A 24,956-nucleotide genomic window follows, 5' to 3' on the forward strand; every position below is an offset into this window, starting at 1 on the left:
CAGTACTGTGCTCTATGGTTGGGGGGCTGCCTGCCTTCTTGTTGGCAACCGGTCGTGCGACCCCTGAAACAACCACCCCCGGCAAAAACTCTATTCAGAAATATTTTCCAGATGGAGGCCTGTGCCTTTTCCAAGTATGTGCAGGTGCCTACAAAGCGGCCCATCGCCTTTCCAAAGGTTTCTCCAAAAAGAAGCCCTTGCGCTGCTTCTCCCGCCTCATAGGATGCTAGGTCGCTGAGCTTTGGGTCGATCTTAAGCAGGAGACCCCCTCCTCTCCGAGGCAATGGCGCAGTTAAAATTCCCCAGAAGACAAACAGCTCTTTGCGCCCAGCCTGCCAAGGCCTCCGGGTCTACTTCCTCTCCTGTGTCTCTCGCTTTTTCTGCAAGATCCATGATCTTAGCGAGAGGGCCTGCCAGGTCTAGCACTTTCTCTTGGCAGCTTTTCCATGATCTGTCTATACCCATACGGGGTCTTTGCTGGTCTTGGATACAAAAGTAAGCATTTTGGGGTCCAGCTCGGGGGTCTCTGCTACTTTTCCAGGGAGGTCCGGACGTGGGCATTCCGCTCGAAGGCGCTGTCTAGCCTTCTTGTCTAAGGCTTTTCTTAGCCTCACCGTCATGTATTGTGCTACCCTGGGTGACGGCTGCCAGTCAGATGACCTCGGGTTTCGGATGCTGCCGGATCAAACGTGTTATCCTGTTCTTCCACGAGGTGTTTCTCCTTGCGGGCTCCCTTTCCCCTGCTGGGTTTCACCCATTCTTCCTCGACTGGCTCCTCTGTTCCCTGTGGGGAAAAGTCTCCCTCTGCTGGCTCCTCTTCCGAGCCCGGGTCTTCATCTCCTTTATTGTCTTCCCCAGGAGTGGGGGTCGTGAACTATGGCACATCCTGACGCTGTAAGTAGGCTTCTTTGAGCTTTGCAACGGCGTCGGCAACCTCTGGGGCCTTATCTTTTGCCCCATCCGAAGGGCCCTGGGGGTCATCAGAGGCTTTCCTCTTCCGGGCCCGAGTACTCCCCTTCGACCCTGTCTCTGAGGGTCCGGTGGGCATGCGGTCTCTCCTTGTGGTGCCATGTTTAGGCTGGTTGAGCATTGATTCTAAGGTCTCCAGGCTTTCTTGTAGGGGTCTCACCCCTTGAGCCACAGCATCTACGAGCAAATTCCCCAGCACTCTTTGAAGCTGGCAGCTAGGTCTAATGACTGCTCCTCTTCGCTCCATTCGAACTCTGACATCAAGAGTGTGCTGTGTGCCTTTGTACCTGATACAGGTGTCTTTGCACACCCACTTCGCTGGTAGATGAACTTACTTGTAATAACTCTGCAATGTCTTAGTTATATCACTTTTCTTTATAAACTTCACCTTTTTTTTTTATTGTGGCTGCACCGGACTTATAGTATTTTTTGTGCCTGTGATGTCTTTAGTTCAATTTGCCTCTTCCTACTCTGTCTGAGGCTCACTGTCGTGGGAAGCAGACTGCTTGCTTCCAGTATGCCGATACTGAAGGCTCTCCACTCGTCTCTCCGAGTGTTGCGTGGAACGTTGGTGATGTTCCAGCTCACGCTCCTGCTATTATTCTTAGTGGAGGAGCGTTCTCTGCCGGCTTGTTAATCTCTGTCGCATTAAAATGCGACGCGTAAGCCTTGGCACCCGAATCTGGCCACGCCTCGACAAAGGTGGGGGCGGGAGTGTTCTGGTGCTCCCTTCCTCGTCGGAGGGCCCAGCTATCACCGCGGTGAACGTGCAAAGGATTCCGGCCACGCCTTCCCGTAGGTGGGGGGCCGGAGCGCTCCAGCGCTTCCTTCTCTCGTCTGAGGGCCCTGACAGCTCCGTGGACAATCTAAAACCCCAAGGTGCCGGTAGTTCGGCACAGGGTCGCGGCCTGCTGGAGCTCTGCTAGAGATGGTTATACCAATATGATATGATGAAGTAGCAACGCTAGTTTGCTACGCTGAACTGTAAATATTCATACTGTATTTACCTGCTACGCACCTCGCTCTATTTTGTATCTGCACCTCTCAGGTCTACAGCGCTGCCTAATGCTATATCTTGCATTATAATCTACACATGAAAATCGTAATATGGTACAATTCCTGCCCTCATATGGATATTTTATGGAGGTAAAGAAAACTGTACTTATCTGCTTGAAGAGCAGTAAAAGAAGGGGAGGAGCTCAGGGACAGGATGTGGTCATAGCTGAGCTGGAGAGTTAAGGACTACAGAGACTATGGGACTTGTAGTTCTAAGGAGAAAGTCACTTTGGACATTTCAAAAGTTGTTGGTTTTGTTATAGTTGAACGGCTGAAGAGTGGTAAATAAAGAAGTTGAAGCATAATGCTCTCCTCTAGTCTTGCCATAGAATTGCGTTGCTGTATGCACTTGCACTTTAGAATGTTGGTATACAATTATAGTGAACGAGGATGTTAGTCACTTTGACTATATTGAACAATTCACTGTTAATTTATATCATAATGAAATACCCCTTTGATTAGATGGTTTATTATTACGAAATTTCTTACTGAAGACTGACACTTTCATGTGATTGTGGTAGCTTGGTTTCCACACCATTGTCAGTGGCCCATTCCAACAGGTCTGCCTGCATTGCATGTATTATAGACCTAGACATGCTTGAATTCGAAAGTAAAGAGGGACTACCAGGTTTGAAATAGCCATTGTTGCCATCCGATCCCTGTGTGAACGGGCACTCTGGTAGTGCGAAAAGCGTCATTTTTTTTGTGCCTCTGTACTCTGCTTATGGCCAATATTTTTTAATTTAATAAAGTTCTGTGTTACTTTCCCATAGTTCTATTTGATTCTTTGTTTGCTCTAGATTCCAGCTTTCGTTATTTTTCTGATATATATATACACACACACACACACATAAAACACACACCCTTCTCTCTGAGGATCAAATTGATCTGCATTTAATTTCAGAAACCTGGCTCTCTGAAGCATCCCAGCTGGAGTCAAGATCTAATGCACAAATTGGCTTAACAAAAGAGGTGGAGGAATAGCACTGGTCCAAAGATACCTTACTTTATTTATTTTCATATGATTAACAAGTAATCTTTGCAAAAGAACCAAGAACAATACATTGACATTTCATAAAATTCAAATTCATACGTTACATTCAAACAAACAGCAATAAACATCATACGTTACTATGAAGTCCTCAGCCTAAAAGTAATCACATCAATTCATCAGTACAGCATATATTTAAGAAATTTAAAGAACAATTCACCACTATTTAAAATCCTTACCCAAAACCATTTGGCATTCAGTAGGTACTCCTGTCAGAAAGATTTTCGAAAGTGATGGGTGCGTAGATTATGCTCTCAATCAGAAGATGACAGAATGATTCTATTTGCCCAAGACAATGGGCCTTATAAATTTGTGGGTCCGGTAACAACGGTACTGACAAACTATGAATTCTGCTCACAGGGGCCTTCCCGCCCACCAGGTCTGACCTGGCAGGCGTTCCGGCACCCGTGAGCAGACCTCAACTCGGGCTCAATGGGAATGGCGAGTAATGCATTACGGCACCTGGCAGTGGGGAAATACAGGGTCTGCCATGGCTGTAATGCCCCTGTATTTCCCCATTGCCAGGCGTCAGAAACATTCACAAGTTTGGTGAAAGCCTGCCGGTTTTACCAGCGAGGCTACCGCCGAACTTGTAATGAGGCCCAATGTCTACAATTTCACAAATTGCGTTGGATTCCTTGTCATGCTTCTATAACCTTCCTAGTGGGAAATAAATTCAGTTTGAAATGGAGTATTTCACATTGATGTTTCATCATTGGAAGTTGCATAAGGTAACAAGGTAATATATTAAATGCCCTTATTTTGTTAGCAAAGTGTTCATACAGATGGTAATTCATTGCTAATTCTCTGTTTCTAATCCAATCGAGCTCAAACAGGGACCTTTTCTTGTCAATCCAAGGAGCAAACATTTTTTCAAGATTCAAATCATACTCACTCAAAAGGTATCGGCATAGTTGACCTAATGCCAACTTGACCTACTCCCTTTTGACCAAATCTTTTTGACCTAATTTGGTAGGTCAAATGGTACACTTTAATGTAAAAATAGTTGTGGGTTGGGGTAAGGGAATAGGTTGAGGTGGGGAAAGTCTGGGGAAAGGTTCAGGGGGTCTCCCTCCGCAGTAGGTAAACAATTTAGTCAAAATAAATTCTGTCAAATGGCCAGTGGGTCAAGTTCCACTCAAAAGGTTTAAACTCGATTGGAACCACTCAAAGCCCTAGAGTTAATGTGAAACAGTACAGAAACTCAGTTCGAACAGCACAGAGTTTTTTTTGTTTTTATTTATTTATATAGTGCCATAAGCTCGCAAGCATCAGGGCGCATTTACATTAACACGTTACAACAGAAGGAACGTATAGCAGAAACACAAGACTAGTGGTTATACCACTCAGGAGTAGGTAACTGTCTAGCGCAATAAGATAGTTATGATCATTTAAACAAGTGTGTTTTCAATTTATTGCGAAACATTGAGTATTTTGATTCCAATCGCAAATTTACTGGCAGTATATTCCATTTGCCAGCTGCAACTATAGGGAAGGCTTTCCGCCAGACCATTTGAGTGTTTATGAGGTGCGATGGCTACCGAACTCAGAGTGGCTGCTCTTAACGCTTGGCCTGGTATGTAAAGATTGATCTTGGACTTGAGGTAAGCCAGCGCTTTCCCGTAGAAACATTTATGTATCAACGTGAGAGCCTTGAATTGTACTCTATCCTCCACTCTCAACCAATGGAGTTCTCTTCTGGCACTGCTGATGTGTTCGGTTTTGGGTTTTTGTTTGATTATCCTAACCACATTGTTCTAAATGTGTCGGTATCTGTCAACGCATTGTATGTTGGCTCCCAGTAAAAGTGTGTTACCGTAATCCAGACGTGACAAGATAGTTGCTCTAGCTATTGTTGCGCAGTTATCTTCACTCAAGTAGGGTTTGATAGCTTTCAACAATCAGAGGTGGTAGGAGCAGTTTTTACTAATGGTAAGAGCTTGCACGTCGGCGCTTATTGTGGCTTCCAGTATCATCCCGAGGGTTTTTACCTTACTCAATCCCTGGATGTGAGTATCCTTAAATCAGGAAGGACTCATAATTCAAAGTAACTTTGGCCCTGGCTTGGCGTGAACTGAATTCCATAATATCAGGTTTCTTGCTATTTAAACACATCCAGTTATGGTCCATCCAGGATTCTACTGTGTTGTATAGGCTTGTTACGGTTTCACTGTCCTTCTTGTAGTCCCTGCTTAATTCCACCAATAGCTGCGTATTGTCAGCGTAGTTGGTGAAAAAGATGTTGATGTGATCAAGGACTAAGCACAGGAACCTCAAATAGAGATGGAAGAATAGCGGTGACATTCTCGCACCTTGAGGGACTCCACACACAATGGGGGTCATTCTGACCTTGGCGGTAAGGAGTTAACGGTGCCAGTAAAGGTGCCGGAGCCGTCAACCCCTTACCGCCCTCATTACGCGTTCAGCTCGCGGGACCCGCTAAGGACGCCTGGTTTTACCAGGCGGCCTTAGCGGGTCCCACGAGCAGCCCAGCATGCTAACAACGGGCCCGTTATTAACAGGCCCGTTGTTAGCATGCTCCCTGTTGTGTGTCACATGTTATTAGTTAGATGGATTGAAGAATAAAGAATGTTGATGTGGGGCTCTAGAATGTTGGGGGAGGTTTTTAGTCGGTATGGTGATGAATAAAGCATAGACAAGACATTCCGGATTTTTGGCTAATTCTTAATCTAATAATGTAAACAATACATAACACTCCCCATTCCCATTGAGCCCTATGGGGACTCGAGTGTGAATGAGGATGTACCAGGTCTGGGTTCCTTGAATGAGGAATTACCAGGCCCTCCAAGGTCAGAATGGGACGGTAGTTCCTCATTCAAGGAACCTGAGACCCAGTACCCGGTAAGGGGGTAGCCATGCCGCTAATAGCGGCATGGTTACCTCCTACCTCGTAATGACCCCCAATGCAATGTCTTTTTCAAAGGAGAATTTGTCACCAAGTGCACCCTTGATTTCCTGTTAGATAGAAAGGAGGTTATCCAGCCAATTGTCTCCTCAGAGCAGTTGGCTGTTGTCTCCAATGCCTTTTTTAGAAGATCGTGATCGAGGAGACAGTTTTCTGGGGGAAGTAACAGAGTTCTTATGAGTCGCAGGTGACTCCAATCTACCCGTGCCTGCAGTGAGACCAAGTCTTATTCATGTCCAATCACTGGCATAGGCGTCCTCCTAAGAACTGGAAGGAGCCTTTTCCACAACAGATTCCACTTTCCCTCAAATAGATGGTAATAAACCAGTTTCTGCTCCATATACCAACTGAGGAACCACTTTTCCTCAGTTGCTTCAGAACATCGACCCACACTGCCTTTTTACGTATTACTAACTGTTCTCTGTAAATTGTTTTCTGCAAATTGTTCTTTACTACTAACTGATTCTGAATTTTGACTTGCATTGCTTATTTTTATGTATTGCATATTGTTCTCTGTGAAGCGCTTTGGTTAGAAAAGTGCTATATAAAACTCAATAAATACAATACAAAATAAAATACTTTTTTTTTTTTTTTTATTTATTTATTTTAAAGTGCTTTTGGTTAATTAAAACCTTATACACTACAAAAAAATGTTACGTTAACCATACCTAGTTACATATTTCACATGGAAAAACATTAGCCAACACATTTAATAATAAATTCTAAGACACATTTACAAAATACATCCCATTACACGCTTCCAAATATAAAAGGCTGCCCCAATAAAAACCTTAATTTCTCCGTCATAAATAACTGACCAAAATTGGTCTGATTCAATTCTTTGCATGTCCTCTACTAAATTTGAGTACCCTTTAGTGTAGTATTCTTTTAAGTTTGGGCAGAGAGTTAAAATATGTCTTACTGTCTCCACCTCGGTATTACAGTATCTACACAATCTTTCTGCACGAGGAGTTTTTGTTCTTGCCCCGATAATTTCATTACACGGGAGAATGTTCAGCCGTAATTGCAGTATAAATCTTCTCATAGCTTTATTTCCCGTGTTAAGCAGATACTTTTTGGTGGTAATACCCAATCATAGGGATCGCTGAAAAAACCTTCTGTCAAACGCCAATAACTCAGACATGTTCAAATTAGGTATTTTTTAGTAATCGTTCGTTTTCCATAGATTTGTAACTGATCTCCATTCCCAGACACCTAAAGTTCTAAACAACTGCCAAGCATTTTTTGATATACATCCATTAAAATGTTGTTTTGTTTTTTCCGTGTAATTTAACATTAAAATGTTTGATTTCCCCAACACTGATTTGCAGGTCCAATGCTGTAAAATACACACTGGCTCCTGTTAGAGCCCTTTGGAGACGAATTGGTGTCAAATCAAATATCACTATGTCATCGGCGTAGGCCAGATAGCTTATATGCAGGTTTCCTAGTTTGGGTGGAAAGGTTCAAAGATGTTTTTTTAAATTCCATAGTCGCTTATGCACATACTAAATAAAAATGGCACCAACACACAGCCTTGACGTAACCCACAGCAACTGTGACTCCATCTGGTATAGTTTCCCTTCTGATCTAGGCAGACCCTTACCTTAGTGTCTGCATGCATTGCAATTAGAACATCTACCAGTCCGGGGCAGGGGGGTGGGGTGACATTCCATCGCAGTATTTTTTTCCCCATCGACGTTTGCGATTTACACAATTAAACGTCTGGGAAATGTCCAAGAACTCACAGTATAGAACCTTTTTTTCTTGGATAACTTGGTTTTGTAGGAGGTTAATCACTAAACAGTTGAGCGAAGTATTTAGACCTCCTCGGAATCCGGATTGAAATTTGTCAATCATCCCAGAGGCGCCGGCCCACTCCTGCAAATTCTCAAAGATTATAGCCCAAAGATCTTACTTGAGGCATTTAAGAGAGATATAGGACAATAGTTGGACAGGTTTTGCCTGTCACCCTTTTTTATAAATTATCACGTTAGCTCCTTTCCATGAGACAGGTAGTTTTCTTTCCTTAACAATTTCTTGAAATAACAAAAAGAATTGCCACCCATAGGTTCAAATTCGACTTCAATGGGGCATTTGTCAATCTATTCGGGCCCGGGGCGTTTGAGGGTTTAGACTCATCAATCCCTTAATTGTCCCCAACTCAATCTTCACCTAGTTGGTCAAAATGTTACCTAAGCAGCAACCATTGAGCCTCTCCTTTTCCCGGTAAAGTGAGAAGTGCACCTCCCACAACCCTTTATCGATAGGTTGGCAGATGGCATTGCACTAAGGGCTCCTTAATGAGTCTCCAGAAGGAAGCAGTGTTTTTTTGAACAATCGAACCAAGCATTGCTTCTGCATCGTTTATGTAGAATAAAAAGCGATGACCTCTAGCCGAGTTTTTATAGGCCACTTTCAATGCTTTTATTTGTACACTGATCAGATGGTGACTTTCTCAGTTGTCTTAGTTTTGTTTAGTTCCCTCTTTTCGTCTGAAGGTGCAGTGTCACACGTGTGCCTATATGAGCCGTTAGTCTTTCTCGTACCAGTGCTTCCTGAGGTCGAGTAAAAGTACCCAAAGCCCTTTGAATTGCCTTGTCGTACATACTAGGGTTTGACTTCTGATTTTCCTCATTAGAGCCTATCAAGAAGATACAATTATTGAATTTTGCTGAAATAGCTGGTTTCGAAACCAATGCCTGGTTTTTAGGGTTAACATCCACTAACAGCCGATATATTTCAGTTTCTTCATGAGCCGATTCCTGTTTCATGGTCAGGACTAACATACATGACCGCTCGACTGCATCAGTATCACATTCAAAGTCTTGCATTTGTAAAATAATAATTTAGTTACAAATACATAGTCGAGCGTTGATTTTAGGGCACCGCTAGACCACGTAAATGCTTGTGGCCTATCGTTTGAGGTTATCATTAGCCAATATAAAGTCCCAGTTGCTTAATTCCAATATGACCAAGTTCCCTCTTTTCTTGCTAAAGCTGAAACCCCACTCCTATTTTTTTCTTTGTACCAGTTTAGGTCCAAACATTCCCTATTAATACTAGTCCAAAGATACTCAGAGTCTCAAGACTCTCTGATGACAACATCCCTGATTGCGAGTCCCTAGCGCTCACCTGCTGGCTCTCGCAAACCTTGGCACGGAGCCTCCTCCTCATATACAGACCATCTTTTCCTGACAAACTCGCGCAAGGAGCCGCCATCCTATGTTGCAGATCATCAAAACCCGACAATATTCAGCTACTTCAAAGTCTGGCTCGAGAAAGAAGACAATCCCATTACAAAAAAGCCCCTGCTCCCAACCTCACTATGCTGCATCTGAAACCATTGGGGAAGTGTGCTACCCACATAGCTGGTCAGATGTTTGATGGCATCTTCCTTAATCAGAGCATCGTCACAGTCTTCTCCCTTGTCCCCTCCCCTGAGGTGATCACCTAGGCATTCCTTTCACAATCTCACTGAAGCTCAGTGCAGAATATCCCTAGATCCTCTGACCCTGTATAGAGGTACGTAGTCACACGTTAATGGAAATACTACAATCAAACAAACCATCACAATCCCCGGATGTACAACTCCACAACTTTCTTAACTGGATTAACTCGGCCTGACGCAAGATTCCTCTGGAGAAAAAAAACGTTCAAGAAGTCCCAGAAGAAGAAACTTGCAAAATGGTACACACCAATACTGCACAGAATGAATAAAAAGAACCAACAGACCAACAGTGGGAGCAAATTTGGAGGACAGACAACTTGCAACTTGACAATCAACAGCTACACTTTTACAGGCAGAAATGTTCAAAGCCAGGAAAGTGCCCTAGTCCGGACGCATTTAATCAGCACAACACGGTCAAAAGGAAATATAATTAAGGAATTTAAAGACCTGAAAGACTGCAACACGAAACCAGTTCCAACCCAAAGACTTTGCGATTAAATTAGAACGTATCCACTAGGACACTTAAGTCGAGCATTGCAACCCTGGTCCTTCATCCTGAAATCAAAAGTAAAAAGGCAAGGCGGGTCCTCTTTGTCCATACTGGTACCAAACTCGGGAACTCCCTACCGAAAAATCTTCAGAAGGAAAGAAAGAAACCACCAGACTTTGGGGAACATGACTCAGTAAGCGAATCGGATTCCCAACAATAGTCCTAGACCAGCCCTAGCAGTCTCGTCAGCTTCCATAGATCGCTACTCCTTAAGCATATAGACGTCTCGACAACCCAGAAACTTACCTCCCCACCAAGACGGCCAGCTGGCTATAACCAGAGGCGCTGCTAGGGAGGGGCTGAGGGGGCTATTGCCCCGGTTCTTTTGGTTTTAACCCCAGATAGAAGCTCAAGGGCTACGACGAAAACGCTAGCTAGCCCTGAGTGCCGACAGTCCCAACATTAGCGTAGCCCCGGAACTTTTCCAGAATTAGCAAAACCCGTCAAAAAACTCAATATCAACCAGGATTCCTCCCTTAGTCACTCGTCAGTTCTCTGTCACTCTAGATCCAAACATTAGTTTTGTAAACAAAGCAAGCTAGCCGGAGGAAATCTTTTGATCCCCTACCCGACCCTCCCCCCACATCACTAATGTGACTGCTAAATCTTTCAAGGTTTGTTGCTCGAAATACACATCAGGGAACCACGAAAGTCTATCACACAGTCCCTGCCCATCAACACCCCTACTGCATCCACAGCTACCACCGTAACCTTGGAACCAGCCTTTCGACTAACATGCCCAAGGGGCCTTGATCTCACCTATCCAAGCACAAAATAACCCGGATCAGCACACAGGCAATGGGTGCTTCCGTCCTGCACTCGTCAACGCCCCAATCTTCCTGCTCCTTATCAACACTCCCCCCCCACCCCCCCCCCCCCCCCCGATCCCATCCGGCTAACGGTATTCCATCAAAACATCAAATGACAAAATAGGGCCAAAAACGCTGAATTATCAATTATTTGGCAAAAAATAGATGGGATGTGGTGTAATGGGATGAATTAAGATTGGGGAATTGTGGGGGGCTGCAGGGGTCTTCCCCCGCATTTAAGGGGAAAAAAGTGCACAAAAACGAAAAGGCAGTTTGAAAATTCGATTTAAAAACAAATACTAGAACCCTGCTAACCCCCTTGCCCTTTTTTTTAATTGCAGAGCCACACGCAGTGTGTCCAAAATTATTGGCTGAAGGCAATGCTTAGGTGGGCCGCCCGGGCCCCGGCAGTCTCCAAAAAGTGGGGCTGAGCCAGGGCCCCTGGTCCCACCACAACATTGGCGGGACACATTATCCCTCCATGACCGCAGCTGCGACGGGAGATGGGCCAGCCATTAAGTCAGGCACACTGACAGAAGTGCCAGCCAGCCAGATGTGGCTGGCTGGCACGTCCGTCAGTCACTGTAAATTCCTCTGGTGTCCCCTTGCATGCGAGGGGTCACCAGAGGAAGTTACTGTCCCTTTTTTCTTAACCCCATCCCCAAGTCGCTGACGCGTCTTTCACCCTCGGCGAACCTGAGGACTCCGACATATTTCGAGGTTTATAAAAGATGGATTGAATTGTGTACTTTACAAGCCATCTTTTATAAACATAGAAATATTTTAAAAAGATGGATTGAAAAGTACGCAAACCATAAGGTATGCACACAAATATATACATTTTATATATCTGTGCGCGTACCTTACTAGTTTGTGTACTTTTCAAGCCATCTTTTATAAACATAGAAATTGGTTACATATTTCTATATTTATAAAAGATAGCTTGCATATTACACAAATCATACTAAGGTAGGCACACAAATATATAAATGCTTACATGCATTTATATATTTGTTTGCACCTTACTATGGTTTTTGTACTTTTTTAGGCCACACCCATCCCTCAAGCCACGCCCCCAAATGAGGCTCCCTCCCCCCCCTCGATTTCTTACCCCATTTAAAGCCCTGGCTGAAGGACACTACACCAGACTACTTCCCTTACCTATCTGCTTCCAGCGTGCCACCCCTTTCTCCCTCTCGTCCTTCTGTCACCCAGGCATCCTCGCTAGATCCCGCAAGGACCGAAACATGGGCACTCTCTTTTTCAACAGTTCATCTCCTCCTCGCTTCAGCTGGCAGGCTTTTTTTTTGTTTATTTTTTATTTGTAAGGCGCCTAAGCCCTTAGGCATCAGGGCGCTGTTGCAGAACAGTTCCATTACACAAAGTTTCCTTAAACACATTTAGACAAATAGACAGTGTTGCAAGGAGGGTTGGTTTCTCATCTCCCACTCTGCCAAGACCCTCATTCACCCTTTTTCTCTCCGGGCTGGATTGCTGTTGCCGCCGGCTCTTTATAGGACTCCCTATTGGCTACGTTACCTGGCCAAGTTCTCAACTTTGTCACCCGCACTTTCTTCTGCCTTGGACGATCCCCACCCACCTCTGCACACCAGCGTCCGGTGGGGTGGTTTTCCACGCAGACTTGCTCCTTCCTTAATTTACTTCTAGTAGTCTGTGGCAGTAGGCTTGTATTGTATGTGATAATAATGGCTAGGGTTTTTTTTCCTATGCGAGCCTTTGCGCTTTTAAGTTAAGTTGTCCTCACAGGTTCCCAAAATGAGTAACGATTGTGAGGTACACACTTGTTGGTGTTTGTTATATGGTTTTTACTCTTTACTCAGTTTGTTACACATTAATGTTATAAACACACGTTACTTCACCTAGTGTTTGTTCCGTTTGTACCACATTGTTAAAGTATTCAATAAAACCTTTGTGCCACCATTTCTTTGCACGTGCTTAATGTTACACCCTTTCTTAGGCTTTATCAAGGCACATTAATTACTTTGTGTTGTGTGTCAATTCTGTGTCACATTTCAGTGTATACATTTCATAATTGTGACACACACATATGCTGTTAATGCTTTCAGTAATACACACAAGATACTTTCTCTTTTCTTGTTTCTGAGAGAATAACTTCTGTGGTTCTCAGGTACCGAGTGTTTCTACACTGGTATAGGGTTCGGTGGTTTAGGGGGTTCTGTGGTTGCTTATGGTCTTCTTGCCAATCCTATCTGTTGCTGTTTATATCAGGCCCTTCTGGGCCGAGATGAGTTCCGTCCTGTGCTCAGGCCCTTCAGTCGTTATTGTCTGTCCACTGGTCTACTACATCTCGTGCTTATGGGCAACTAGCGCCTAGATGTCCGAGGGCTTTGTGTTCTGCTATAAATGTAAAAAATAAATAAATGTACAACTACCCTACCTGTCAACTCGACTGGTAACTAGGACTGGTGACTAGGGCATTCTTGAGCTCATGAAAGCACCCTATCCGGGGACTGCCTTTGATTACCATATATGCTGTCCGTCTGCATCATTTTAGTCCAAAATGACACTCCAACTTCCAATAAACCCAAAAAGTAGAAATATAATTATGGACTGCCGATCCACTCCCTGGCTGCCTCCATCTCTCTCTATCTCTCTCTACTTCCCCCTCGCTCTCTGGAACTTTCCTCAACCTCTGTGTCCTTCTCCTGCATATTCCTCGCCCCCCCACCACAGGAGCACTATCCCCCTCACAGCAAGTTCCCCCCCTCATTGTCAGGCTTGAAAACTTCCCTAAAAGGCACCTTCTCTCACTTGAATGAGAGCCTGAGCTGGTATCCCACCCCCCTCCCCCACCCTCCCCCCACCAATCCCCTTGCTCTCGTACCCCTTGCACATATATGTGAGTGCTGTGTACGACAGGCTGTGGCTCTCCAGATGTTTAGGACTATGACTCCCATGATCCCTCGCTATTGGCTATGCTGGCTGGGGATGATGGGAGATGTAGTCCAAGACATCTGGAGACCCTTACATTCAGGGTCGGACTGGGACATAAAATTGTCTCTCGAGCACCAATGAAAAAGTTGCCTGCAGTTGCAAATGGCAATTAATTCCTTTTACAACAGACTGAGTAGAACCCAAAGGGGAGGTTTTTGATAAAATGTGATACAAATGTGCATTTTAAATAATATTTATTCCGCAACACTTGTCAAAACTACTAGCCGCATAGTGAAGTAACTAATCCAACTGACTGACACTGGTCAAAAAAGTGGCCCACCCTAGCATTTTGCGTTTTTTAGTCCGGGCACTGCCATTTTTTTTTTTTTTTGTTGCCTTATAGACCACTCCGAGGTTGCTGACGTTCCACTGTATGTTCCGATTCTAGTCTAGACTGTTGGGGTGCCTCTTTACGTTCTGGCTCCCTGCCTCCTTAAAACATCTTTCCGACTCTACGACTCTACTACTACTCTATTCGTAAGGCGGCAGCAGTCAGCCACCAGCCACCATCTGCCCAGTGCTGATTTGCTGGTCTCCTGGCCTGGGGCGTGGCTAGGTCGGGAAAAGATCCGGGGCTGCACTAATGTCGGCACTGGGGGCTAGCTGGCCTTTTGGTTGTAGCCCCTGAGATTCTACCCCCAGCAGCGCCTCTGCTCCTTACTATCTGAAGAAAATGAAAAACAAACAAAAATAGAATGTGGTATGTTGTGTGCTCCTTTCCATTGACCCTTCCCCGTGCCCTCTCTTTCGGGTGCACTGGAGACCCTGCAAACAGACGCGGTGCCGCTAGAACCTACCAAATCAAACACCCTTGCTCCCAAGTGAGCCATAGGTTTAATACTTGTCTGCAACAAGAATATTCAGCCTAGGAATGCTCTACGAGCCTCGGACACAGGACACTGCGCACTGGCCGTGTGCCCGGAATTAAAAACGCTCACCTTTTATTCCAAGATCACGCGCAGACCGCGGGCGAGCGCGTCTCAGATCCGTTCGTGCGACTCTTGCTTCCATCGCCCTGTAACCTCTCGTCGCCGGCCTCTCGGACACATTATAGTTTATTGTTGCGAAAGAAGAAACACAAAGTTACTGGCTGTGCCTCCACGCAGAGCGAGACTCGCAAGATCTGCGCTCCACGTTCACGTGCTTCGGTGCTCGAGACAAGTTTGGGATTTTATGGCTTTGAAAAGATCACATGTGACCAAAGCCAGCAGCTCAGTGGCTCGATGTCAACTGCACCACCTCCAGCCGGGTCTTGGGTTTTAGCCAACATCGCAAAGCATGCTGGGAGTTGTAGGTCAAATGGCTTATAATAGCGAAAGCGAAATTCAGATGCTTGAAAACGGCGGCGCGCGGCCACTTGCAACTATGTTTCTACCTGTGTTATTTTTTTTATTTTTTTTAGGTTGCGAGATTGTTGGAGGACGTAGAAATGAGCAGTAGAGAGTGCGATGTGTAAGGTTCTTTCAATCCTAAAAGCTCCAGCTTGGCGGTAAGACGGCATGACGCCCCAAGAACCCTTTCTAGTTTCATGTTAGCGGCTAAGAACACTTGGCTATTACTGTCCACAGTGTTGGTCATTGGGCCGGGTCTCGGCGGATCCGAGATCCGGCACCAGATGTATAGCCGGATCTCGAGATCCGGCCAGAGTCAGCCGCCCAAGCCCATGAACCGCGCTGGAAACCTTGAAGAAAAAAAAGCACCCGCGACGGCAGCATTTCCTTTTACCGCGGCTTTGACACTGGTGTTTAATGCACAATGCTCGTTACGTGTACAACTGATACCTTTCAGTTGTACAGGCAGCGAGCATTGTACATTACACACCAGTGCCAAAGCCGCGGTAAAAGGCAATGCTGCAGTCGCGGCTGCTTTGTAGTGTTTTTTTTTGAGTTTTCCAGCATTGCTGGATGTCCACTACGACCCCGCCCCCTCTAGGGACGCCCCTCGCACCCCCCTCCCTACCATCCCCCAACTCCTCCCCGGCCCTTGTGTTGTGGGATCCCCCACCACATTTTTTCCATTTCCGCCACTGACTGTCCATATTCCCACACTCTCACAAGCAGCGTGCACAGAGGTGTCTGGAAGCTCTCCAGTAAACGCCACAGAGAGGTGCCTGGAAGCTCTCCAGTAAACGCCACAGAGAGGTGTCTGAAAGCTCTCCAGTAAACGCCACAAAGAGGTGTCTGGGAGCTCTCCAGTAAATGCCACGGAGAGGTGCCTGGAAGCTCTACAGTAAACGCCACAGAGAGGTGCCTGGAAGCTCTCCAATAAACGCCACAGAGAGGTGTCTGGGAGCTCTCCAGTAAACGCCACAGAGAGGTGTCTGGAAGCTCTCTATGACACCTGAACCTTTCTGAGCTTCAGATGCTAGCGATTTCGGTTTAACTAAGTAAGTCCACAGATTTTTCTCCTACCCCTACCCACTCCAAACCACAATGCTCCATTAGCAATCTTTGCCTCTTTTTGTTACACTATAGGGGATTCAGACAGCTACACCTTGTTGGGATGACACACTTATGCAACAACTTGACCCAGTTCATCCTTTAATGTAACATACGGTATGTCTTTTACACCTTTTACACTTGATACACCTAGGGGTATTTGTAACTGTTCTTTTTATAAATTACAATTGTCTGATAGAATGATGACACTGCTAACATGATACTAACTCTAGCTCCTTGTTGCTTTATAACTAGATTGTGGACTCTTATAGTGGGTGAGCCACTTCCTGCTTTAAAAATGCATATGATGATTGGATAATTTACTGTCTCTGTACAATTAGTCTATGTTATTATCATGTAAACTGAAATTATTATTATTTTGTATATATTTCTCTAGAGTTACTGTGATTGACACAACGAACAACAACAGCCCCTGATGAAGAGAACATTTTTTCTCGAAACGCGTTGGGCATTTGCTCTTTAAAAATAAATCCTGATTGGACAACCAACTCTCTTTTGAACTGATTAATAGACTTTGACGTTAAACGTATACTGTGAACTACTTTGTTGCTCAATTGTATCTTATTTTGAATTACTATGTTGTTACATTTAACTTTCAATTGATTTACTCTATGTACTCCTATTCCCCTCTTGGGAATATACCTTCATTCAGCTTGTTTAAGCGATTAATAGAGTGCAGGGGACGGGAGTTCCCTATTAGGGTTCTTTTTTGGTCTTTGTGTAATTGTACAACCCATATGCCAGGGTTGATATTTTTTCTCCCCTGCACCTTGAACTTTTCTTAAATAGATTCCTCTATTCCATAATAGAGCACCATATGTGTATTTATATCCGATACATTCTGAGTGTCAGGTGTTTACCCTCCAGTTTGTTAGCTCTCCAGTAAACGCCACAAAGAGGTGTCTGGGAGCTCTCCAGTAAATGCCACGGAGAGGTGCCTGGAAGCTCTACAGTAAACGCCACAGAGGTGCCTGTAAGCTCTCCAGTAAACGCCACAGAGAGTTGTCTGAAAGCTCTCCAGTAAACGCCACAGAGAGGTGTCTGGAAGCTCTCCAGTAAACGCCACAGAGGGGTGTCTGGGAGCTCTCCAGTAAACGCCACAGAGAGGTGTCTGGGAGCTCTCCAGTAAACGCCACAGAGAGGTGTCTGAAAGCTCTCCAGTAAATGCATAAAAGAGAGGTGTCTTGGAGCTCTCCAGTAAACGTCACGGAGAGGTGCCTGGAAGCTCTCCAGTAAATGCCACAGAGGTGCCTGGAAGCTCTCCAGTAAACACCACAGAGAGGTGTCTGAAAGCTCTCCAGTAAACGCCACAGAGAGGTGTTTGGAAGCTCTCCAGTAAATGCCACAGAGAGGTGTCTGGAAGCTCTCCAGTAAACGCCACAGAGAGGTGTCGGGAAGCTCTCCAGTAAATGCTGTAAACGCCATGGAGAGGTGTCTGGAAGCTCTCCAATAAATGCCACGGAAAGGTGTCTGGGAGCTCTCCAGTAAACGCCACAGAGAGGTGTCTGAAAGCTCTCCAGTAAACGCCACAAAGAGGTGTCTGGGAGCTCTCCAGTAAATGCCACGGAGAGGTGCCTGGAAGCTCTACAGTAAACGCCACAGAGGTGCCTGTAAACTCTCCAGTAAACGCCACAGAGAGGTGTCTGAAAGCTCTCCAGTAAACGCCACAGAGAGGTGTCTGGAAGCTCTCCAGTAAACGCCACGGAGAGGTGTCTGGAAGCTCTCCAGTAAACGCCACAGAGAGGTGTCGGGAAGCTCTCCAGTAAATGCTGTAAACACCACGGAGAGGTGTCTGGAAGCTTTCCAATAAATGCCATGGAAAGGTGTCTGGGAGCTCTCCAGTGAACGCCATGGAGAGGTGTCTGGAAGCTCTCCAGTAAACGCCACGGAGAGGTGTCTGGAAGCTCTCCAGTAAACGCCACAGAGAGGTGTCAGGAAGCTCTCCAGTAAATGCTGTAAACACCACGGAGAGGTGTCTGGAAGCTCTCCAATAAATGCCATGGAAAGGTGTCTGGGAGCTCTCCAGTGAACGCCATGGAGAGGTGTCTGGAAGCGCACCAATAAACACCACAGAGAGGTGTCTGGAAGCTCTCCAGTAAATGCCACGGAGAGGTGTCTGGGAGCTCCCCAATAAATGCCACAGAAAGGTGTCTGGGAGCTCTCCAGTAAAAGCAACGGAGAGGTGTCTGGAAGCTCTCCAGTAAATGCAGCGGAGAGGTGTCTGGAAGCTCTCCAGTAAACGCCACGGTGAGGTGTCTGGGAGCTCTCCAGTAAACACCTCAGAGAGGTGCCTGGAAGCTCTCAGTAAACGCCACAGAGAGGTGCCTGGAAGCTCTCCAGTAAACGCCACGGAGAGGTGACTGGAAGAACTCCAGTAAACGCCACAGAGAGGTGTCGGGAAGCTCTCCAGTAAATGCTGTAAACGTCACAGAGAGGTGTCTGGAAGCTCTCCAATAAATGCCACGGAAAGGTGTCTGGGAGCTCTCCAATAAATGCCACGGAAAGGTGTCTGGGAGCTCTCCAGTAAACGCAACGGAGAGGTGTCTGGAAGCTCTCCATTAAATGCAGCGGAGAGGTGTCTGGAAGATCTCCAGAAAACGCCACGGAGAGGTGCCTGGAAGCTCTCCAGTAAACGTCACGGAGAGGTTCCTGGAAGCTCTCCAGTGAACTCCACAGAGAGGTGCCTGGAAGCTCTCCAGTAAACCCCACAGAGAGATGTCTGGAAGCTCTCCAGTGAACGCCACAGAGAGGTGTCTGGAAGCTCTCCAGTGAACGCCACGGAGAGGTGCCTGGAAGCTCTCCAGTACACACCACAGAGAGGTGCCTGGAAGCTCTCCAGTAAATGCCACAGAGAGGTGTCTGAAAGTTCTCCAGTAAATGCCACAGAGAGCTGTCTGAAAGCTCTCCAGTAAATGCCACGGAGAGGTGTCTGGAAGCTATCCAGTAAACGCCACAGAGATGTGTTGGGAAGCTCTCCAGTAAATGCTGTAAACGCCATGGAGAGGTGTCTGGAAGCTCTCCAATAAATGCCACGGAAAGGTGTCGGAGCTCTCCAGTGAACGCCATGGAGAGGTGTCTGGAAGCGCTCCAATAAATGCCACAGAGAGGTGTCTGGAAGCTCTCCAGTAAACGCCACAGAGAGGTTTCTGGAAGCTCTCCAGTAAACGCCACAGAGAGGTTTCTGGAAGCTCTCTGGTAAACGCCACACAGAGGTGTCTGAAAGCTCTCCAGTAAACGCCACGGAGAGGTGTCGGGAAGCTCTCCAGTAAATGCTGTAAACGCCATGGAGAGGTGTCTGGAAGCTCTCCAATAAATGCCACGGAAAGGTGTCTGGGAGCTCTCCAGTGAATGCCATGGAGAGATGTCTGGAAGTGCTCCAATAAACGCCACAGAGAGGTGTCTGGAAGCTCTCCAGTAAACACCACGGATAGGTGTCTGGGAGCTCTCCCGTAAACACAACGGAGAGGTGTCTGGAAGGTCTCCAGTAAATACAGCGGAGAGGTGTCTGGAAGCTCTCCAGTAAATGGCACGGTGAGGTGCCTGGGAGCTCTCCAGTAAATGCCACAGAGAGGTGCCTGGAAGCTCTCTAGTAAACGCCACAGAGAGGTGTCTGAAAGCTCTCCAGTAAACGCCACAAAGAGGTGTCTGGAAACTCTCCAGTAAACGCCACAAAGAGAGGTGTCTGGAAGCACTCCATTAAACACCACAGAGAGGTGTCAGGAAGCTCTCCAGTAAATGTCGTAAACGCCACGGAGAGGTGTCTGGAAGCTCTCCAATAAACGCCACGGAAAGGTGTCTGGGAGCTCTCCAGTGAACGCCATGGAGAGGTGTCTGGAAGCTCTCTAGTAAACGCCACTGAGAGGTGTCTGGGAGTTCTCCAATAAATGCCACAGAAACGTGTCTGGGAGCTCTCCAGTAAATGCAACGGAGAGGTGTCTGGAAGCTCTCCACTAAATGCAGCGGAGAGGTGTCTGGAAGATCTCCAGCAAACGCCACGGAGAGGTGCCTGGAAGCTCTCCTGTAAATGGCACGGAGAGGTGCCTGGAAGCTCTCCAGTGAACGCCACGGAGAGGTGCCTGGAAGCTCTCCAGTAAACGCCACGGAGAGGTGCCTGGAAGCTCTCCAGTAAATGCCACGGAGAGGTGTCTGGAAGCTCTCCAATGAATGCCACAGAGAGGTGCCTGGAAGTTCTCCAGTAAACGCCACGGAGAGATGTCTGGAAGCTCTCCAGTGAACGCCCCAGAGAGGTGTCTGGAAGCTCTCCAATAAATGCCACAGAGAGGTGTCTGGAAGCTCTCTAGTAAATGCCACAGAGAGGTGTCTGGGAGCTCTCCAATAAAAACCACGGAAAGGTGTCTGGGAGCTCTCCAGCAAATGCCATGGAGAGGTGTCTGGAAGCGCTCCAATAAATGCCACAGAGAGGTGTCTGGAAGCTCTCCAGTAAACACCATGGATAGGTGTCTGGGAGCTCCCCAATAAATGCCATGGAAAGGTGTCTGGGAGCTCTCCCGTAAACACAACGGAGAGGTGTCTGGAAGGTCTCCAGTAAATGCAGCGGAGAGGTGTCTGGAAGCTCTCCAGTAAATGCCATGGAGAGGTGTCTGGAAGCTCTCCAGGTAAACGCCACTGAGAGGTGTCTGGGAGTTCTCCAATAAATGCCACGGAAACGTGTCTGGGAGCTCTCCAGTAAACGCAACGGAGAGGTGTCTGGAAGCTCTCCACTAAATGCAGCGGAGAGGTGTCTGGAAGATCTCCAGCAAACGCCACGGAGAGGTGTCTGGAAGCTCTCCTGTAAATGGCACGGAGAGGTGCCTGAAAGCTCTCCAGTGAACGCCACGGAGAGGTGCCTGGAAGCTCTCCAGTAAACGCCACGGAGAGGTGCCTGGAAGCTCTCCAGTAAATGCCACGGAGAGGTGTCTGGAAGCTCTCCAATGAATGCCACAGAGAGGTGCCTGGAAGCTCTCCAGTAAACGCCACAGAGAGATGTCTGGAAGCTCTCCAGTGAACGCCACAGAGAGGTGTCTGGAAGTTCTCCAATAAATGCCACAGAGAGGTGTCTGGAAGCTCTCTAGTAAATGCCACAGAGAGGTGTCTGGGAGCTCTCCAATAAAAACCACGGAAAGGTGTCTGGGAGCTCTCCAGTAAATGCCACAGAGAGGTGCCTGGAAACTCTTCAGTAAACGCCACGGAGAGGTGTCTGGGAGCTCTCCAGTAAATGCCACAGAGAGGTGTCAGGAAGCTCTCCAGTAAACGCCACGGAGAGGTGTCTGGGAGCTCTCCAGTAAACGCCACGGTGAGGTGTCTGGAAGCTCTCCAGTAAATGCTGGAAACGCCTCGGAGAGGTGTCTGGAAGCTCTCCAGTAAACGCCACAGAGAGGTGTCTGGGAGCTCTCCAGTAAATGTCATAAACGCCACAGAGAGGTGTCTGGGAGCTCTCTAGTAAACGCCACAGAGAGGTGTCTGGAAGCTCTCCAGTAAACGACATGGAGAGGTTTCTGGGAGCTCTCCAGTAAACACCACGGTGTCTGGAAGCTCTCCAGTAAATGCTACGGAGAGTTGTCTGGAAGCTCTCCAGTAAACGCAACAGAGAAGTGTCTGCCAGCTCTCCAGTAAACGCCACAGAGAGGTGTCTGGCAGCTCTCCAGTAAACACCACAGAGAGGTGTCTGGAAGCTCTCCAGTAAATGCCACGGAACACCACGGAAAGGTGTCTGGGAGCTCTCCAATAAACACCACGGAAAGGTGTCTGGGAGCTCTCCAGTAAATGCAACGGAGAGGTGCCTTGAAGCTCTCCAGTAAATGCAGCGGAGAGGTGTCTGGAAGATCTCCAGTATACGCCACGGAGAGGTGTCTGGAAGCTGTCCAGCAAATGCCATGGAGAGGTGTCTGGAAGCTCTCCAGTAAAAAGCTCTCCAGTAAATGCAACGGATAGATGTCTGGAAGTTCTCCAGTAAACTCCACAGAGAGGTGTCTAGAAGTTCTCCAGTGTCTGGGAGCTCTCCAGTAAACGCCACCGTATTTGGAAGCTCTCCAGTAAACGCTGCAGTGTCTGGAAGCTCTCCAGTAAATGCCACATAGAGGTGTCTGGGAGCTCTCCAGTAAACGCCACAGTGTCTTGAAGCTCTCCAGTAAACGCCACGGAGAGGTGTCTGGGAGCTCTCCAGTAAACGCCACGGAGAGGTGTCTCGGAGCTCTCCAGTAAATGCCACAGTTTCTGGAAGCTCTCCAGTAAACACTGCAGTGTCTGAAAGCTCTCCAGTAACGCCACCGAGAGGTGTCTGGGAGCTCTCCACTAAATGTCACAGTGTCTGGAAGCTCTCCAGTAAACGCCTCAGAGAGCTGTCTGTGAGCTCTCTCTCCAGTAAACGCCACAGTGTCTGGAAGCTCTCCAGTAAACACTGTGGTGTCTGGAAGCTCTGCAGTAAATGCCAGAGAGGTGTCTGAGATCTTTCCAGTAAACGCCACAGTGTCTGGAAGCTCTCCAGTAAACGCCTCAGTGTCTGGAATCTCTCCAGTAAACGCTGCGGTGTCTGGAAGCTCTCCAGTAAACACCACGGAGAGTTGTCTGGGAGCTCTCCAGTAAACGCCTCAGTGTCTGGAATCTCTCCAGTAAACGCTGCGGAGTCTGGACGCTCTCCAGTAAACACCACAGAGAGGTGTCTGGGAGCTCTCCAGTAAACGCCACAGTGTCTGGAAGCTCTCCAGTCAACGCTGCGGTGTCTGGAAGCTCTCCAGTAAACACCACGGAGAGTTGTCTGGGAGCTCTCCAGTAAAGGCCACAGTGTCAAGGAGCTCTCCAGTAAACGCTGCGGTGTCTGGAAGCTCTCCAGTAAACGCTGCTGTGTCTGGACGCTCTCCAGTAAACACCACGGAGAGGTGTCTGGGAGCTCTCCAGTAAAGGCCACAGTGTCAAGGAGCTCTCCAGTAAACGCTGCGATGTCTGGAAGCTCTCCAGTAAACGCTGCTGTGTCTGGACGCTCTCCAGTAAACACCACGGAGAGGTGTCTGGGAGCTCTCCAGTAAATGCCACAGTGTCTGGGAGCTCTCCAGTAAACGCTGCGATGTCTGGAAGCTCTCCAGTAAACGCTGCGCCGGATCTATTGGCTTAATTAGAACATGTTGTGCTGTTGGGTACAAATAAGGCTCCCCCGCCCCCTTGCTCCCTCCAGACCACAGAAGGCGTTCTCAGTAAACAGGATCACAGACTTGCCCTGCCAAATACCGCCAGGCATCTGCCTCGCTAAAGGACGAGACAAATGTCTCACTGCTAGCGCCTAGACGTCGCCAGTACAGTCGCTATAATACTGCACACGCTCGTGACACTCTCCACCACAGACAATATCGAACTCAGTCATATTATGTATTATGCATTAACACATTTAAATTCACTCCTCACACCCAAACACCTCCCTTCGCAGAACTGAGGTGCCATAATACAAAAACAACAAGGGTCACATGAGGTCAGATGGCCGACCGCTTGTCATTCGAGAGCCAGTGCAAACCTTTCACCGTTTGGTGATAAAATGAGTACCACGAGTTGGTTAATTATAACCTACTATGAGAGGCACACGCCAGCGATACTCACAGTCGGGTAACGGGTGCCACAGCAGCATTGGAGTGAGTCACTCAGGTTACACCCACCTGAGAGAGGCCAGCGCGAGAAGTGGAGGCCCACCTCTAGGGGCGAGGTGGGGGCCTGTGTATCTTCTGTGACAGGGGGGCAGGTAGACAAAGCGGCCGCCGGGGACTGGAGAGAGAGCCAAAGGCTGGCGCTGGCTGAGGGTGGTGGCTGAAAGGCAGAGGATATCTGCAAGGCTGCCCACGCCCTGCAGAAGGGATCGGTGTCCGGCAGCTCTGCCAGCTGCACCCTCCCGGTACTCACAGGCGGGGGGCTGCCCAGACCGCGCATGCCAGGGCCACGCATGCCAGGGCCACGCCTGCCCGAGCTACAGCGCTAGGCAGCAGGGCGTGGAGCTAGCTGCCTGTCTGGGCTGCCTACTGAGGGCAGCCGGCCAATAGGAGCCGCTGCTCACAGTGCGTGCACAGAGGGGCAGGCCCCGGGGAGCCAGGGCGCCTCCACCTTCCGAGGACCCGGCTGGCAGCCCCCCTGCAAAGAGGCACGCTGCCTGCCGCGCCCCCACAAGCCTTGTGTTTGTATGCAATATAACAGCCCCCAGTGTTGCCACATATCACTCCTTGGTAGAGAGCTGCCATTGCGCCTTGAAATGGTCACACCCCTTGCCCCCGAGACTGGCCAGGCCATTGCTGCTGCTCCATGTCACCCCTAAACCCCAGAACAACGCAATTGTCCACAGTTTGGTGACACCCCACGCTTTGCTTCCAGACTGCCCCTTTCATGTAACACTCATCACCGCACTCCTCACTATCACGTTGGTCTCACGCCATTCTCCCTGTCTCGAAACAGCCCGTGCCACTGCCTCGTCCCCCTGACCCTCGTCACTTGCATTCCCCCAGAACTGCCCACGGCACGTTTCTTTGCCCCCTGAATTGCCCCATGGCACCCTATTATGATAATATATGGAGCAGCACTATGGTCAATAGACAAGGAGTGCGGTTTACTTTTCTATAGCATACCGCGTGAACTCAGCCACTCACAGGGGCTCTCAGTTTCGGCAGATAAGGCACAGATAGCTTAAATGATTTGCCCAGAATCACACAGTTTAATTAGGTGGTGAAGCCGGGATTGGTG

At 47.7% G+C, this 24,956-nt stretch overlaps 1 protein-coding gene across 9 annotated transcripts in view; it reads right to left on the reverse strand.

Annotated features, from left to right (window-relative positions):
* The window catches only part of LOC138471647 (uncharacterized), a 341,135-nt gene extending 316,924 nt beyond the window's left edge, over window positions 1–24,211 (reverse strand). For 3 of the 9 annotated variants that reach the window (XM_069609367.1, XM_069609365.1, XM_069609366.1), the window contains exon 1: window positions 14,727–15,449. The gene's annotated coding sequence lies outside the window, so the exon portion shown is untranslated. Of the gene's footprint in view, window positions 1–14,726; window positions 15,452–23,831 lie in introns of those variants that run through there. The other 6 variants (XM_069609364.1, XM_069609361.1, XM_069609362.1 and 3 more) reach the window with 3 other exon arrangements.
* Between the last annotated feature and the right edge of the window lie 745 nt (window positions 24,212–24,956).

Source organism: Ambystoma mexicanum, chromosome 8 (assembly GCF_040938575.1).
Source record: "Ambystoma mexicanum isolate Mex_15411 chromosome 8, UKY_AmexF1_1, whole genome shotgun sequence".
Lineage (NCBI taxonomy): Eukaryota > Metazoa > Chordata > Amphibia > Caudata > Ambystomatidae > Ambystoma > Ambystoma mexicanum.